This window comes from Tachypleus tridentatus, chromosome 4 (assembly GCF_004210375.1).
Source record: "Tachypleus tridentatus isolate NWPU-2018 chromosome 4, ASM421037v1, whole genome shotgun sequence".
NCBI lineage: Eukaryota > Metazoa > Arthropoda > Merostomata > Xiphosura > Limulidae > Tachypleus > Tachypleus tridentatus.
The window spans coordinates 45,302,278-45,317,422 of NC_134828.1; the positions used below are offsets into that span (position 1 = coordinate 45,302,278).

The following is a 15,145-nucleotide window of genomic DNA, read 5'->3' on the forward strand; positions in this document are numbered from 1 at the left end:
AATTTAAAAGTTTAAAAAGTGTACATTGTTACAAAGAAGAAAAATATGTGGCAAAATGCCAAATTTTTTACATTTTTAAATGGGTAAGCGTTTCTCCTCTCAATTTTACACAGTGTATTTATGCTGTTTTCAAAGTTTTACAAAAATTCGAATTTTAGACAGGTTTTAAGCGTTTCTGCTCTCAAATTTCTACACTATTTTGATGCTGTTTCCAGCTTTTTAGAAGAATTCTTCTTTTTGGGTTTTAAGCGTTTCTAGTGTCAATTTGTATGTTTTTTTTCACCATTTTACTAGAATTCGTCGTTTAATTTGGTTTAAAGGTTTCAAGTTTTATTTCGCTGGTTTTTTACACTGTTTAATGCTGTTTCCAGCTTTTTAGAAGAATTTTTCTTTTAGACGGGTTTTAATCGTTTCTAGTATCAATTTGCTTGTTTTTAAACTGTTTTATGCTGTTTTCACTGTTTTACAAGAATTCGTCTTTTAGACTGTTTTTAAACGTTTCTAGTCTCAATTTGCGTATTTATACTGTTATTTATGCAGTTTTTACCGTTTTAAAAGTATTCGTGTCCTAAATCTCTTTTATCTTAATATGTTTTTTACACTGCATTTATGCTGCTTTCTCCGTTTTAGAAGAATTCGTCCTTTAGACTGTTCTTATGTTTTTTCACCGTTTTAGCTGGTTAAACTAAACTTAGTGATAGCAGATTTGAATCTACGTTCCGATCAACTTAAAAGCCATCCTGTGAACGAGATGGCATAAAACATAAGATTAAATATTGGTTATCAATAATGTAATAGCAAATACCAAAGACAGAGAGAGAGAGAATTATTGACATTTTTGAAAGACTGCATGTAAGAAAACAGAGCTTTATGGGATAGCTTGGTAACTGTAACATTATGTTATGTATTAGGAAAATCTGCATGTCTGAAAGTTGTATTCAATCTCAGTCAAGTGAAAAGACGATCCAAGATTAGCAACTTGGAACAAACAAGTGCCATCACGTCATACAAAACTGTGAACACTAAGACGTTACAAATTAAAATAGTTTAGTTTCGAAATTCAGAAATTAAAACTATATTACATAATAGAAATATCTGATTAACTTTAGATCTACATTTATTTTGATTATTACCACATCTTTATAGAATTTTATAGCTCAATGAAAATAATACATTAGCAACACAAGAGAATTCTCTCCCACCTACGTGTAATTATTGTATTTGGAATGATCTCTTTCAAAACACAACCAGTATGAATAAAACATGTACAAATATAAGATGTTTTTTTGGTAATTTCAATCTTTATGTAATGCTCAAAACTTTTACCAAGTGCTTTTTATATTAAATAAATAAATTCTGTTCAGATAATTAATTATTAACACTCACTTGATGTCATCAAAAGGTTGTTCTTTATATATTGCCCAAACCAAAGCCCAGTTGTTCATTAACCATTTCCGAGGAGCTTTTTCATCTGAAGAATCACATTCCCCCTAAAATACGTCAAAGTAAATTGTCAACATAACTATTATTTTACTGATACAGGAAATGAAATATCTCCAAGCATAATGACAACTAATAAAAATATGTTAAAGTGCACTTTACTGGAAAATAATATTAATAACAAACTACAGGAGAAACCCTATCACACAAATTCTTCAGGTCATGAAACTGATATAATACACACTGGCTGTAGAAATAACTGAGAACAATGCTTTTAACATGACAAATTGTACTTTCTCAATACCTTATAAATATATAAGGCATGAAATCTTTTTTTTAAACTGTCTCCAGGTGTTACCTTTACTTAAATGCTTAAGCAGAGTTTTAAATACACACATATTCAGCCATTTCTAAAGTAAATTATTCCTAACACATTTTCGCATACATTCTCACCATTGGTTATATTATACTGGAAATGAGACATTTACACCAGAACATAGAGAAATAGACATTTCTTGAAAAACCAGATGACCTTCCTACTAAACTACCTTTATTTGTATATCACTCATTTGATTACACCACCATTTCCAATATGTAACTGAAGATAGGTCCACCTTCAAAAAGTGCTCAAATTACGGGGCTTATATTTAATTTCTATCAAGACATTTTGAACCTACATGTTTTTACAACATCTTCAATAACATGTACAGTATATTGTCCAAATAAAGAAGCACACACACCTCCAATACTGGGTTACAGTCTTAGAGCAGAATTAATTGACTTCTTTCCAAACTGTTTATTATCAATATGTATTGCATCACAACACATAACGTCATGTTTTGCCTGTTACAATGCTAACTATATAGGACTGACCTAAACATTAGGGAAAGTTGCTTACGTTCTACATAAAATACAGAGTGGACCATAGCTGAAATTATTTGATTTAAATGTGCATTGGTTTCCATTTCTGTGTGATTGTATCAGGAATAACCAGGGTTACAGGGATTTTATTCATTTCTATTAAGACTTCTCGAACTTGCATGTTTTATAACACCATAATTATACTGTTCTCCTAATGTCTTTAAACTCAAAAAAAAAAAAAAAGAGTATGGGAAAATGCCAAGCTGAAACTATGAAGAAAATAGAAAACCTAGCATTCAGAGAGGAAAAACATTTGTTCATTCTATTTCATATTTATCAGTTTCTCATTTCACTGCACATTGGTAATTTCATTACTGTTAGTATTAGGGTTGAAAAATAGTAGACAAAATATAGTTTTGCCAGAAAAATAGCTTTGAAAAGAAGTATTTTTTTTACTTTTAAGCATGGAAACTGATTCATTTAAGGCTTTGGAAATTCACAGATAGATTTTATGGGAAATATTTTAATAGAAATATTGATTACTTGTGTACAATACAGTTATGGCTACTGAAAGCTTGACAAATTTCATAAATGAATGTGTCATAAATTTAGAATTATAGTAAAAATAGTACTTACAGCTCCACATGAGCATGTGCTTCCCTATTGGACTGACCCCATACACATAGGGTGTTAATATTATTTATCACTATAAATTTTATATTTATGAATATTATTCAGCACTATTAACTTTTAGAACTCAAACTTAATCCAGTTGAAACTTACCAGATATTACCAAGTGTTAATAAGCAAAGGTAGCCAACTGATCAATCGGTACATTCTAGTAATTATAGCTTCTTGTTTTCTGTGTATTAACTTATGAATATTACATACTTCTAGTCAGTTTGCTATACAAAATCAGATTCATTAACTGTTCACATCATCTGTGTACTTCTAGTACTTACAGTCTTATGTCAAACTACATTAAAAAATACAAGTCTCTAAATTTAAATTGTAAAGCTTAATATGACAGAAAAGATCAGGTGAGCGTTCCATCTTGGGATTTTATATATACACGAGAAAATAAATCAACAGCTGGTCAGTGCAAGGTCAAAACTAAATATAATGATAACAAGTATGAATCATTATAACCCAAAGGGTATTTTAAGATGCAGATATTTAAATATTAGCCCTAAAAGTACACACTAACTTTTAATTAACAGATTTCTTAACATTATTTCTACTAAATATTTGAGGGCTATCTGTGCAAGATGTCCCTAATTTAGACTAGAGGGAAGGCAGCTAGTCATCACTGCCCACTATTAACTCTTGAGCTACTCTATTACTAATGGATTGACTCTTATACTATAATGCACCCACATTTGAAAGGCAAGCATGTTTAGGTGTGACAGGAATTTAAATCTGCAACCCTTATGAAACTGTTGCTTTACTGTTACTATTTACTATTGTAAATGTAAGATATTAAGGGCTTTAAATACAAAGTATATCCATGCTGGACTATATAATTTAAGGATATATAAGTAAATGAAAAAGTAAGCTACCCAAATTTCAGATTCTCATTTGTGATTAAGTTTAGCTCGTGTTTCTATCTTAAATGTAAATTTTAGTATCTTACTGTTCGTGTTAGGAAATCCTAACATGATATAGAAAAGTTACATCTTACAACCTTTGTTTTGTTACTTTTCAAAATTTAGAAGTTAAAACTGATTGGCCAAAAAATAAAAGTGAACTAAAAACTAAATTTATTGACATTGACTCTTCATAAAAGCGTTTAATTTACATATGTATTTCAGAAAGTTATCACATTAACACCACAGGTGTTAATAATATTGTGTAGTGATAATAATTTTGGTAGGTATATTGATTTACTACAAGTAAGACCAAGAAATAAATTTTGTTTAAATTTCATACACATGTATAATTACATCCACAAATACTTGATTAAAACTTTATATACACATACAATTTAGTTTTTAGATGACAAATCTATGCAGCAAACAACAGTATATTATACAGAATTGAAACTTTATTTGTGTCAAATAGAAATATTAACACTAAAGAATTTCTCTAAATTACTAATTTGGTGTTTAGATCTTGATATAATATCGGAAAATTCTTTCAAGTTGAAACTTTTAAACTAACAAATGTTGTATTACCCCAAGACATTTTGAATAAATGGTTGGATGTTATAAACCAAACACAAAATACTTCACTGTTGATAGCATCATTGCAACAAAAATGTTGCTGATTTTCATAAAAATCTTTATCTTTGTGAGATTGCATCATGATCAATGTTCTAAAAGACAAAGAAAAGGAAATATAATGTAATTACAATCATCGTAAAATATAACCAATGTCCATTTTCCTTATTGGCTATGTACTTTCAATAAAAGTATCAGCTTTAATTACTATTTTTTATGACTGTCTTTTCTCTTTCTTTTTCCAACCAATTCCTTCAGCTTTCCTAACAATGTTATATTAGAACCTGGTAATGAGAAAATCCATATATAATTTAATTTTACCATGATTTAAGCCATAACTGCATTAGCCAATTAACTCTAAGGTCTCATTTTAATAGCCTTCATTTATATTTACATTATACAATTGGCATGTTTCTCAAACCAATTATTTAATGAAACGGTTTAACTGTTAACAAAACTGGTATCTTTACACTTAATAACACATTCATTCACTTTATTAACACATAAAATTATGTACAATTAGAAGATGTTTCACAGATAATATTCAATTCCACAAAAATATGTTTGACATATATAAATTTAAATTTTTCAACCTTTTTATCACACTCATTTTTATTACTCACATAATGCGTATAATGTTTACACACACACACACATGGACAAAAAGCAAAATCAACTAGCAAAAGCAAATTTACCCCACAATTTAAAAAATCAAGAAACCATATCAGGTCGCATATCACATATTCCCAACATCAGCAGAAAAATAACCAACATTTGGCAAAAAAACTAGCAACAAAATATGACATTCCAGTTAATACCAAATTTATTTAAAAACCAGGCACATAACTAAGGTCTATACTATATAAAAACTACACTGACAAATACAACACCAACATTATAAAATACAATGTGATAACTGCCAACTTCTATGTTGGAAAAACAAGTAGAGAAATGGAAACCAGATTCAACAAACACAAAAAGTCACCTTCACGTTTTTAAATACTGCAAATCAAATAAACACAACATAACCATAGAAAACACCCAAACAAACAAACAAATGCAAAATTAAAGAAACCTTCCTATACAACAACTCAAGCACAAAATCAAGGTGGTCCTTTGTATTGGTTTATATCTAAATATAATCAAACATCTAAACATGCCCTCTACACAACCACCTTCAAACATGTAGTCAGCTACTGGTCAGCAACCCTTTCTTTCTTTGTGAACAAGAAGATGACTGAAGAAAGTCAAAACATTGTTTGTTTTCTCTACCCATACCAGCCGTTTTTCAATATATAATTTTCTCTACAAGTGGGTTTGTCTCGTCATCACGGAATATGTGATTTGGATTGTCTACCAATCCATTTCCTACTCAGTTGCTCTACATGTTTATCAAAGGTCCACACATGTATTGGAAAAGGGGAAGAGTTGGTTTCCTTCTAACTTGTCAAACTCTAAACTTTTAAGTTTGAGGAAGAAGCTTCAAGAAGGAAAATGACCCCCACAAAATGCCTTAAAAAAAAATTCAAGTGCTCATCTACCCATATCATGAAAAATTACATCAGAGATGTAAGAATATATGGTAAACGCTGATTAGAATATTTCAATGGGATTCATAAATTATTGCAAAATTGTATGGATATATTTGCACACAGTGTTTTTTTCAAGTAAACAACATATGGTGGGAGGATACTTTAAAAAATTATAACTCAAAAAGTAGATTGAACACCATCCTGACTTTTTTTCTAGATCATATTCAGAGATGTAAGAATATATGGTAAATATCTGAAAAGGCTGAATAACTGGTGACATGGTCAAACTGTGACCTGAAGTAGGGCTATTTTTAGCTAAATCATAAACTACCGGAGACCTAATGAACCTTTATGTACAACGTTATGTTGTACATGGATATGTTATAGGAAATTTGAAAAGAAAATTTAGCTTTGTATCACATTAAGTCTTAGAGCTATGGCTTATTAAATAAACCAATGTTTTTTACAATTTTGGGTTTTCAGGTGATTTTACAGGTGAAAATCCTAAGAGAGATAAGTTTTGTTTCAGACCATTTTTGAATTATCAGAGATTAATTCAGTCAGTGCAGCAAATTTCAGCCTTCTACCACCTTCTTTCTCTTGCAGCCAAAGTTGCCTGAAAATGAATTCGCCAAAAATAACAAAAAATTAATTACATTTTACAAGGCTACAGCCTACATTTTCATTACAACATTGTAATGAGAAACTATTAGAAATATTGATCTAATCTTTGGCAATTTTTCATTATATTAGCACATATGAATTTTTTCAAGGCATTCCAAAAAATTCTCCAAAATCTGGATGATTTGACATGGGCATGTTTCTTATACTTTACCCTATCTTGCAGTCCTCATTCAAAGCAAATTAAGATAAGCCTGTATTACGATGGGACAAATTCATTTCAAATCAAGATATCACAGTTGTAAGATGTATATTTGTTCAGCAATATATTCAAATGGTAGTAACATAATGGTCATAACAAAAAAAAAAAAAGTAACTTTTACCACTTCATTAAGAAAGATGGTGACCCACTAGTAAATAAATCACTTTTCACGTTTCAGTTAGTAAATATCCCAGTTTGAAAATATATAACAATCTACAATTAATTCAAGATTTGTTACACCCAGAAAATAAATAGAAAGCAACAAATTGTTAATGTTTAATTAGTATATAAGAAGTTTTCATTTCAATAATAATAATCTTACATGAAAATAACCAAATTTTAACAGCACTTCACAGAGATCATTATTTTCTGGTAAAGAACACTCATTTTTTGATTGGTATGCAATAATATTGTAATTTCAGGTGTTTTGTTCGTCTCAACTGTATTGATTGTATTTCACGCATAAACCTATGACAAAGTACAATAAATGTATTACTTTTAAAATTGTTCAAAACGTTATCTTCTTCAAACTTTCAACACAAAAATAAAACTTTTTCAACTTTCTTAACCTAAACATAATCTAAGATCGAAACGTTGTTCTCCACTTGTATAGTTTTAATAACCATACCAACTGTCTTGAGATACATTTTTACAAACGATTTAAATAGCCCACAATTGCCTCAAAAAATAACTATAGCGGTGATTCTGCATTGAACAGTGATATAGAGAAAAAAGGCTTAGACTGGATCGTTTAGGGTTAGAATATAAAATTTTGCTTTACTTACGTACGTATCACATCGAGATATTTGGATCACGTTAACGTCAAAGAGTTTTTGTGATATAACTTTAAACTGGCTGACAACACTTTGTGATATAATAAAAGTTACAAATGGTAATAAACTTTTTGTTATAAACGTTTGTTTCATCGGATTTCAAACCTTTTTCAAAATCTTTTCACATCTTGCGGTCTTTTGATGACGTAACTCGCATAACTCACACGTGAGCATGCGTAAATATCAATAATTCTGGAAAACCGTCCATAAGCCTAGTTTCTGATAAAACCTCCAAATTTATTCCAGAAATGTACAGTAAAAACAAGTTCGCTATATTAATTTTGAAATACCATTTTAATATCTTACACTTTAGAATCCTAATATAACGTAACGCACATAAATTTTGCAGAGAAGTGAGCATGCGTACATTCAAATATATCAATAATTCTGGAAAACCGTAAATAAACCGTGAAAGAAACAAAACACTACGGATGAAACTGAAACCTAAAATGATCTTCTAAAGGGTTTTGTTTCAAATTTCTTCATTAATGGTTTTCTTTTAAGTTTCAGTTTCGGTTTGAAATAACCAAAACTACGGTTCAAACTGAAACTGAAACCTAAAAGAAACTTTAAAGGGTTTTACTTTCCAATTTCTTCATTACTGGTTATTCTTTCAAACCGTAACTGAAACCTAAAGAGAAACCAACAATAAAAAATAGGTCCCTTTAAAGGTCATTTTTTTATGTTAGTGTTTCGGTTTCAACCGTACTTTTCAGTTTCTAGAGTTTTCTGCTAGATTTCAGTTTCGGTTTCAACGAAACAACCGGTTAGAATATAAAATTTTTCTTTACTTACGTACGTATCACTTTGAGACTATTGGATCACGTTAACGTCAAATAATTTTTGTGATATAACTTTAAACAGGCTGACACTACTTTGTAATATCCTAAAGTTACAAATGGTAATAAACTTTTGTTATAAACGTTTGTTTCATCGGATTTCGACCCTCTTTCAAATTACTTTTTCATTTTTCCGGTCTTTTGATGACGTAACTCACTAACTCACACGTGAGCATGCGTAGATATCAATAATTCTGGAAAACCTAGTTTCTGATAAAACCTCAACTCGTTTATACTGAGATGTACAGTAAAAAACAAGTTCTCTACATTAATTTAGAGAAATATCATTTTAATATCTTACACTTTAGAATCCTAATATACTTATATTGTTTTGATGACGTAACGCACAGAAATAGTGAGCATGCGCACACTCAAATCTATCAATAATTCTAGAAAACCGTCAATAAACCGTGAAAGAAACATAAAACTACGATTCAAACCGTAACTGAAACCTAAAAAATAAACTTTCAAAATAATATCTTTTTTAATATCTTACACTTTAGAATCCTAATATATTTATATACTGTTTTGATGATGTAACGCACAGAAATAGTGAGCATGCGCACATTCAAATCTATCAATAATTCTAGAAAACCGTCAATAAACGTGAAAGAAACACAAAACTACGGTTCAAACCGTAACTGAAACCTAAAAAAATAAACTTTAAAGGGATATCATTTTAATATCTTACACTTTAGAATCCTAATATATTTATATACTGTTTTGATGACGTACTCATATAGGGTGAGGGTTTAGGGTTAAAATATAAAAATTTTGCTTCACTTACGTACATATCACTTTCAAACTTTTCGATCACGTTAACCTCAAAGAAATTTTGTGATATAACTTTAAACTGGCTGACAACACTTTGTGATATTCTAAAGTTACAAATGACAACAAACTTTTTACTATAAACGTTTGTTTCACCGGATTTTCAAATTACTGTTTCATATCTTGCGGTCTTTTAATAACTCAACTCGTTTGTACTGAGATCTACAGTAAAAAACAAGTTCGCTACATTAATTTAGAGAAATATCATTTTAATATCTTACACTTTAGAATATTTATATACTGTTTTGATCACGTTCAAACCGTAACTGAAACCTAAAAAAAATAAACTTTTAAAAGAATATCATTTAGAATCACTTTAGAATCCTAATATATTTATATACTGTTTTGTAGACAATTGAGCAAGTAGATTCAAATATATCAATAATTCTGAAAAACCGCATAAAACAGTTTAAAAACAAGCAAATTGATACTAGAAAGGATTAAAACCCGTCTAAAAAAAGAATTCTTCTGAAAAGCTGGAAACAGCATAAAACAGTGTAAAAACCAGCGAAATGAAACGAGAAACCTTTAAACCCGAAATTAAAAGACGAATTCCAGTAAAATGGTGAAAAAAACATAAAAACACTGGTAAAAACATACAAATTGACACTAGAAACGCTTAAAACCCAAAAAGAAGAATTCTTCTAAAAAGCTGGAAACAGCATCAAAACAGTGTAGAAATTTGAGAGCAGAAACGCTAAAAACCGGTCTAAAATTCGAATTTTTGTAAAACGTTGAAAACAGCATAAATACACTGTGTAAAATTGAGAGGAGAAACACTTATAACCAGTCTAAAAGACGAATTCTTGTAAAACAGTGAAAACATCATAAACGACAAGGAAATTGAGACTAGAAACGCTTAAAACAAATCTAAAAGAAGAATTTATCTAAAACGCCGGAAACACCATAAAACAGTGTAAAAACCAGGGAATTATGAATAGAAACTATTAAAACCGGTCTAAAAGACGAATTCTTGTAAAACGGTGAAAAAACATAAGAACAGTCTAAAGGACGAATTCTTCTAAAACGGAGAAAGCAGCATAAATGCAGTGTAAAAAAGAAATTAAGATAAAAGAGATTTAGGACACGAATCCTTGTAAAACGGTGAAAACTGCATAAATACACTGTATAAATACGCAAATTGAGACTAGAAATGTTTAAAAACAGTCTAAAAGACGAATTCTTGTAAAACAGTGAAAACAGCATAAAACAGTTTAACAACAAGCAAATTTGTAACAACAAGCTAGAAACGATTAATACCCGTCCAAAAGAAGAATTCTTCTAAAAAGCTGGAAACAGCATCAAAACAGTGTAGAAATTTGAGAGCAGAAACGCTAAAAACCGGTCTAAAATTCGAATTCTTGTAAAACAGTGAAAACATCATAAACGACAAGGAAATTGAGACTAGAAACGCTTAAAACAAATCTAAAAGAAGAATTCTTCTAAAACGCTGGAAACACCATAAAACAGTGTAAAAACCAGGGAAATGTGAATAGAAACTATTAAAACTGGTCTAAAAGACGAATTTTTGTAAAACGTTGAAAACAGCATGAATACACTGTAAAAATTGAGAAAAGAAACGCTTAAAACTGGTATAAAAGTCGAATTTTTGTAAAACGGAAAACAGTCTAAAAGACGAATTCTTGTAAAACAGTGAAAACAGCATTAAACAGTGTAAAAAACCAGCGAAATAAAACTTGAAACCTTTAAACCCGAAATTAAACGACGAATTCTAGTAAAATGGTGAAAAAAACATACAAATTGACACTAGAAACGCTTAAAATCCAAAAAGAAGAATTCTTCTAAAAAGCTGGAAACAGCATCAAAATAGTGTAGAAATTTGAGAGCAGAAACGCTTAAAACCTGTCTAAAGTTCGAATTTTTGTAAAACGTTGAAAACAGCATCAAAACAGTGTAGAAATTTGAGAGCAGAAACGCTAAAAATCGGTCTAAAATTCGAATTTTTGTAAAACTTTGAAAACAGCATAAATACACTGTAAAAATTTAGAGGAGAAACGCTTAAAACCGGTCTAAAATTCGAATTTTTGTAAAACGTTGAAAACAGCATAAATACACTGTGTAAAATTGAGAGGAGAAACGCTTATAACTAGTCTAAAAGACGAATTCTTCTAAAACAGTGAAAACATCACAAACGACAAGGAAATTGAGACTACAAACGCTTAAAACAAGTCCAAAAGAAGAATTCTTCTAAAACGCTGGAAACACCATAAAACAGTGTAAAAACCAGGGAAATGTGAATAGAAACTATTAAAACAGGTCTAAAAGACGAATTCTTGTAAAACGGTGAAAACAGAATGAAACAGTTTAAAAACAAGCAAATTGATACTAGATACGATTAAAACCCGTCTAAAAGAAGAATTCTTCGAAAAAGCTGTAAAAATTGAGAGGAGAAACGCTTAAAACCGGTATAAAAGTCGAATTTTTTTAAAACGGAGAACACAGCATAAATGCAATTTAAAAACGCTTAATACCAGTCTAAAATTCGAATTTTTGTAAAACGTTGAAAAGAGCATCAAATCAGTGTAGAAATTTGAGAGCAGAAACGCTAACAACCGGTCTAAAATTCGAATTTTTGTAAAACTTTAAAACAGCATAAATACACTGTAAAATTTAGAGGAGAAACGCTTGGAACCGGTATAAAAGTCGAATTTTTGTAAAACGGAGAACACAGCATAAATGCAGTTTAATAAAGAAATTAAGATAAAAGAGATTTAGGACACGAATACTTGTAAAACGGTGAAAACTGCATAAATACACTGTAAAAACACGCAAATTGAGACTAGAAACGTTTAAAAACAGTCTAAAAGACGAATTCTTGTAAAACGGTGAAAACAGCATAAATACACTGAAAAAAGACTTAAAACCAGTCTAAAATTCAAATTTTTGTAAAACGTTGAAAACGGCATAAATACACTGTGTAAAATTTAGAGGAGAAACGCTTATAACCGGTCTAAAAGACGAATTCTTGTAAAACGGTGAAAAAACATAAGAACAGTCTAAAGGACGAATTCTTCTAAAACGGAGAAAGCAGCATAAATGCAGTGTAAAAAACATATTAAGATAAAAGAGATTTAGGACACGAATACTTGTAAAACGGTGAAAACTGCATAAAACAGTTTAACAACAAGCAAATTGATACTAGAAACGATTAAAACCCGTCTAAAAGAAGAATTCTTCTAAAAAGCTGGAAACAGTGTAAAACCAGCGAAATGAAACTAGAAACCTTTAAACCCGAAATTAAAAGACGAATTCAGTAAAATGGTGAAAAAAACATAAAACACTGGTAAAACATACAAATTGACACTAGAAACGCTTAAAACCCGTCTAAAAGAAGAATTCTTCTAAAAAGCTGGAAACAGCATCAAAACAGTGTAGAAATTTGAGAGCAGAAACGCTAGCAACCGGTCTAAAATTCGAATTTTTGTAAAACTTTGAAATCAGCATAAATACACTGTAAAAATTTAGAGGAGAAACGCTTGGAACCGGTATAAAAGTCGAATTTTTGTAAAACGGAGAACACAGCATAAATGCAGTTTAAAAAAGAAATTAAGATAAAAGAGATTTAGGACACGAATACTTGTAAAACAGTGAAAACTGCATAAATACACTGTAAAACACGCAAATTGAGACTAGAAACGTTTAAAACAGTCTAAAAGACAAATTTTTGTAAAACAGTGAAAACAGCATAAATACACTGTAAAAGGCTTAAAACCAGTCTAAAATTCAAATTTTTGTAAAACCTTGAAAACAGCATAAATACACTGTTTAAAATTTAGAGGAGAAACGCTTATAACCGGTCTAAAAGACAGATTCTTGTAAAACAGTGATAACATCATAAACGACAAGGAAATTGAGACTAGAAACGCTTAAAACAAGTCTAAAAGAAAAATTCTTCTAAAACGCTGGAAACACCATAAAACAGTGTAAAAACCAGGGAAATGTGAATAGAAACTATTAAAACCGGTCTAAAAGACGAATTCTAGTAAAATGGTGAAAAAAGGATAAAAACACTGGTAAAAACATACAAATTGAGACATGAAACGCTTAAAACCCGTCTAAAAGAAGAATTCTTCTAAAAAGCTGGAAACAGCATCAAAACAGTGTAGAAATTTGAGAGCAGAAACGCTAAAACCGGTCTAAAATTCAATTTTTTTTTTTAAACGTTGAAAACAGCATCAATACACTGTGTAAAATTGAGAGGATAAACGCATATAACCGGTCTAAAAGACGAATTCTTCTAAAACGCTGGAAACACCATAAAACAGTGTAAAAACCAGGGAAATGTGAATAGAAACGCTTAAAACAAATCTAAAAGAAGAATTCTTCTAAAACGCTGGAAACACCATAAAACAGTGTAAAAACCAGGGAAATGTGAATAGAAACTATTAAAACTGGTCTAAAAGACGAATTTTGTAAAACGTTGAAAACAGCATGAATACACTGTAAAAATTGAGAAAAGAAACGCTTAAAACTGGTATAAAAGTCGAATTTTTGTAAAACGGAAAACAGTCTAAAGACGAATTCTTCTAAAAAAGCTGGAAACAGCATCAAAACAGTGTAGAAATTTGAGAGCAGAAACGCTATAAACCGGTCTAAAATTCGAATTTTTGTAAAACGTTGAAAACAGCATCAATACACTGTGTAAAATTGAGAGGAGAAACGCTTATAACCGGTCTAAATGAGGATTTCTTGTAAAACAGTGAAAACATCATAAACGACAAAGAAATTGAGACTAGAAACTCTTAAAACAAGTCTAAAAGAAGAATTCTTCTAAAACGCTGGAAACACCATAAAACAGTGTAAAAACAGGGAAATGTGAATAGAAACTATTAAAACCGTTCTAAAAGACGAATTCTTGTAAAACGGTGAAAACAGCATGAAACAGTTTAAAAACAAGCAAATTGATACTATATACGATTAAAACCCGTCTAAAAGAAGAATTCTTCTAAACTGCTGGAAACAGCATTAAACAGTGTAAAAACCAGCGAAATGAAACTAGAAACCTTTAAACCCGAAATTAAAAGACGAAATCTAGTAAAAAGGTTAAAACAGCATGAAACACTGGTAAAAACATACAAATTGACACTAGAAACGCTTAAAACCCGTCTAAAAGAATAATTCTTCTAAAAAGCTGGAAACAGCATCAAAACAGTGTAGAAATTTGAGAGGAGAAACGCTAAAAACCGGTCTAAAATTCGAATTTTTGTAAAATGTTGAAAACAGCATAAATACACTGTATAATCACGCAAATTGAGACTAGAAAAGTTTAAAACAGTCTAAAAGACGAATTCTTGTAAAACAGTGAAAACAGCATAAAACAGTTTAAAAAAACCAGCGAAATAAAACTTGAAACCTTTAAACCCGAAATTAAACGACGAATTCTAGTAAAATGGTGAAAAAAAAACATACAGATTGACACTAGAAACGCTTAAAACCCAAAAAAGAAGAATTCTTCTAAAAGCTGGAAACAACATCAAAACAGTGTAGAAATTTGAGAGCAGAAACGCTTAAAACCGGTCTAAAGTTCAGATTTTTGTAAAACGTTGAAAACAACATCAAAACAGTGTAGAAATTTGAGAGCAGAAACGCTAAAATCGGTCTAAAATTCGAATTTTGTAAAACTTTGAAAACAGCATAAATACACTGTAAAAATTTAGAGGAGAAACGCTTAAAACCGGTCTAAAAT

The 15,145-nt window shown here is 30.1% G+C and overlaps 1 protein-coding gene across 33 annotated transcripts in view; it reads right to left on the reverse strand.

The window, feature by feature from the left end:
* LOC143249008 (anoctamin-9-like) overlaps nt 1–8,742 on the reverse strand; it is a 218,988-nt gene extending 210,246 nt beyond the window's left edge. For 30 of the 33 annotated variants that reach the window (XR_013027338.1, XR_013027337.1, XM_076498194.1 and 27 more), the window contains exons 1-2: nt 7,721–7,930; nt 1,387–1,490 (exon numbers count right to left, since the gene is read on the reverse strand). The gene's annotated coding sequence lies outside the window, so the exon portion shown is untranslated. Of the gene's footprint in view, nt 1–1,386; nt 1,491–7,720; nt 7,931–8,563 lie in introns of those variants that run through there. The other 3 variants (XM_076498171.1, XM_076498162.1, XM_076498161.1) reach the window with 1 other exon arrangement.
* Nucleotides 8,743–15,145: the final 6,403 nt, after the last annotated feature.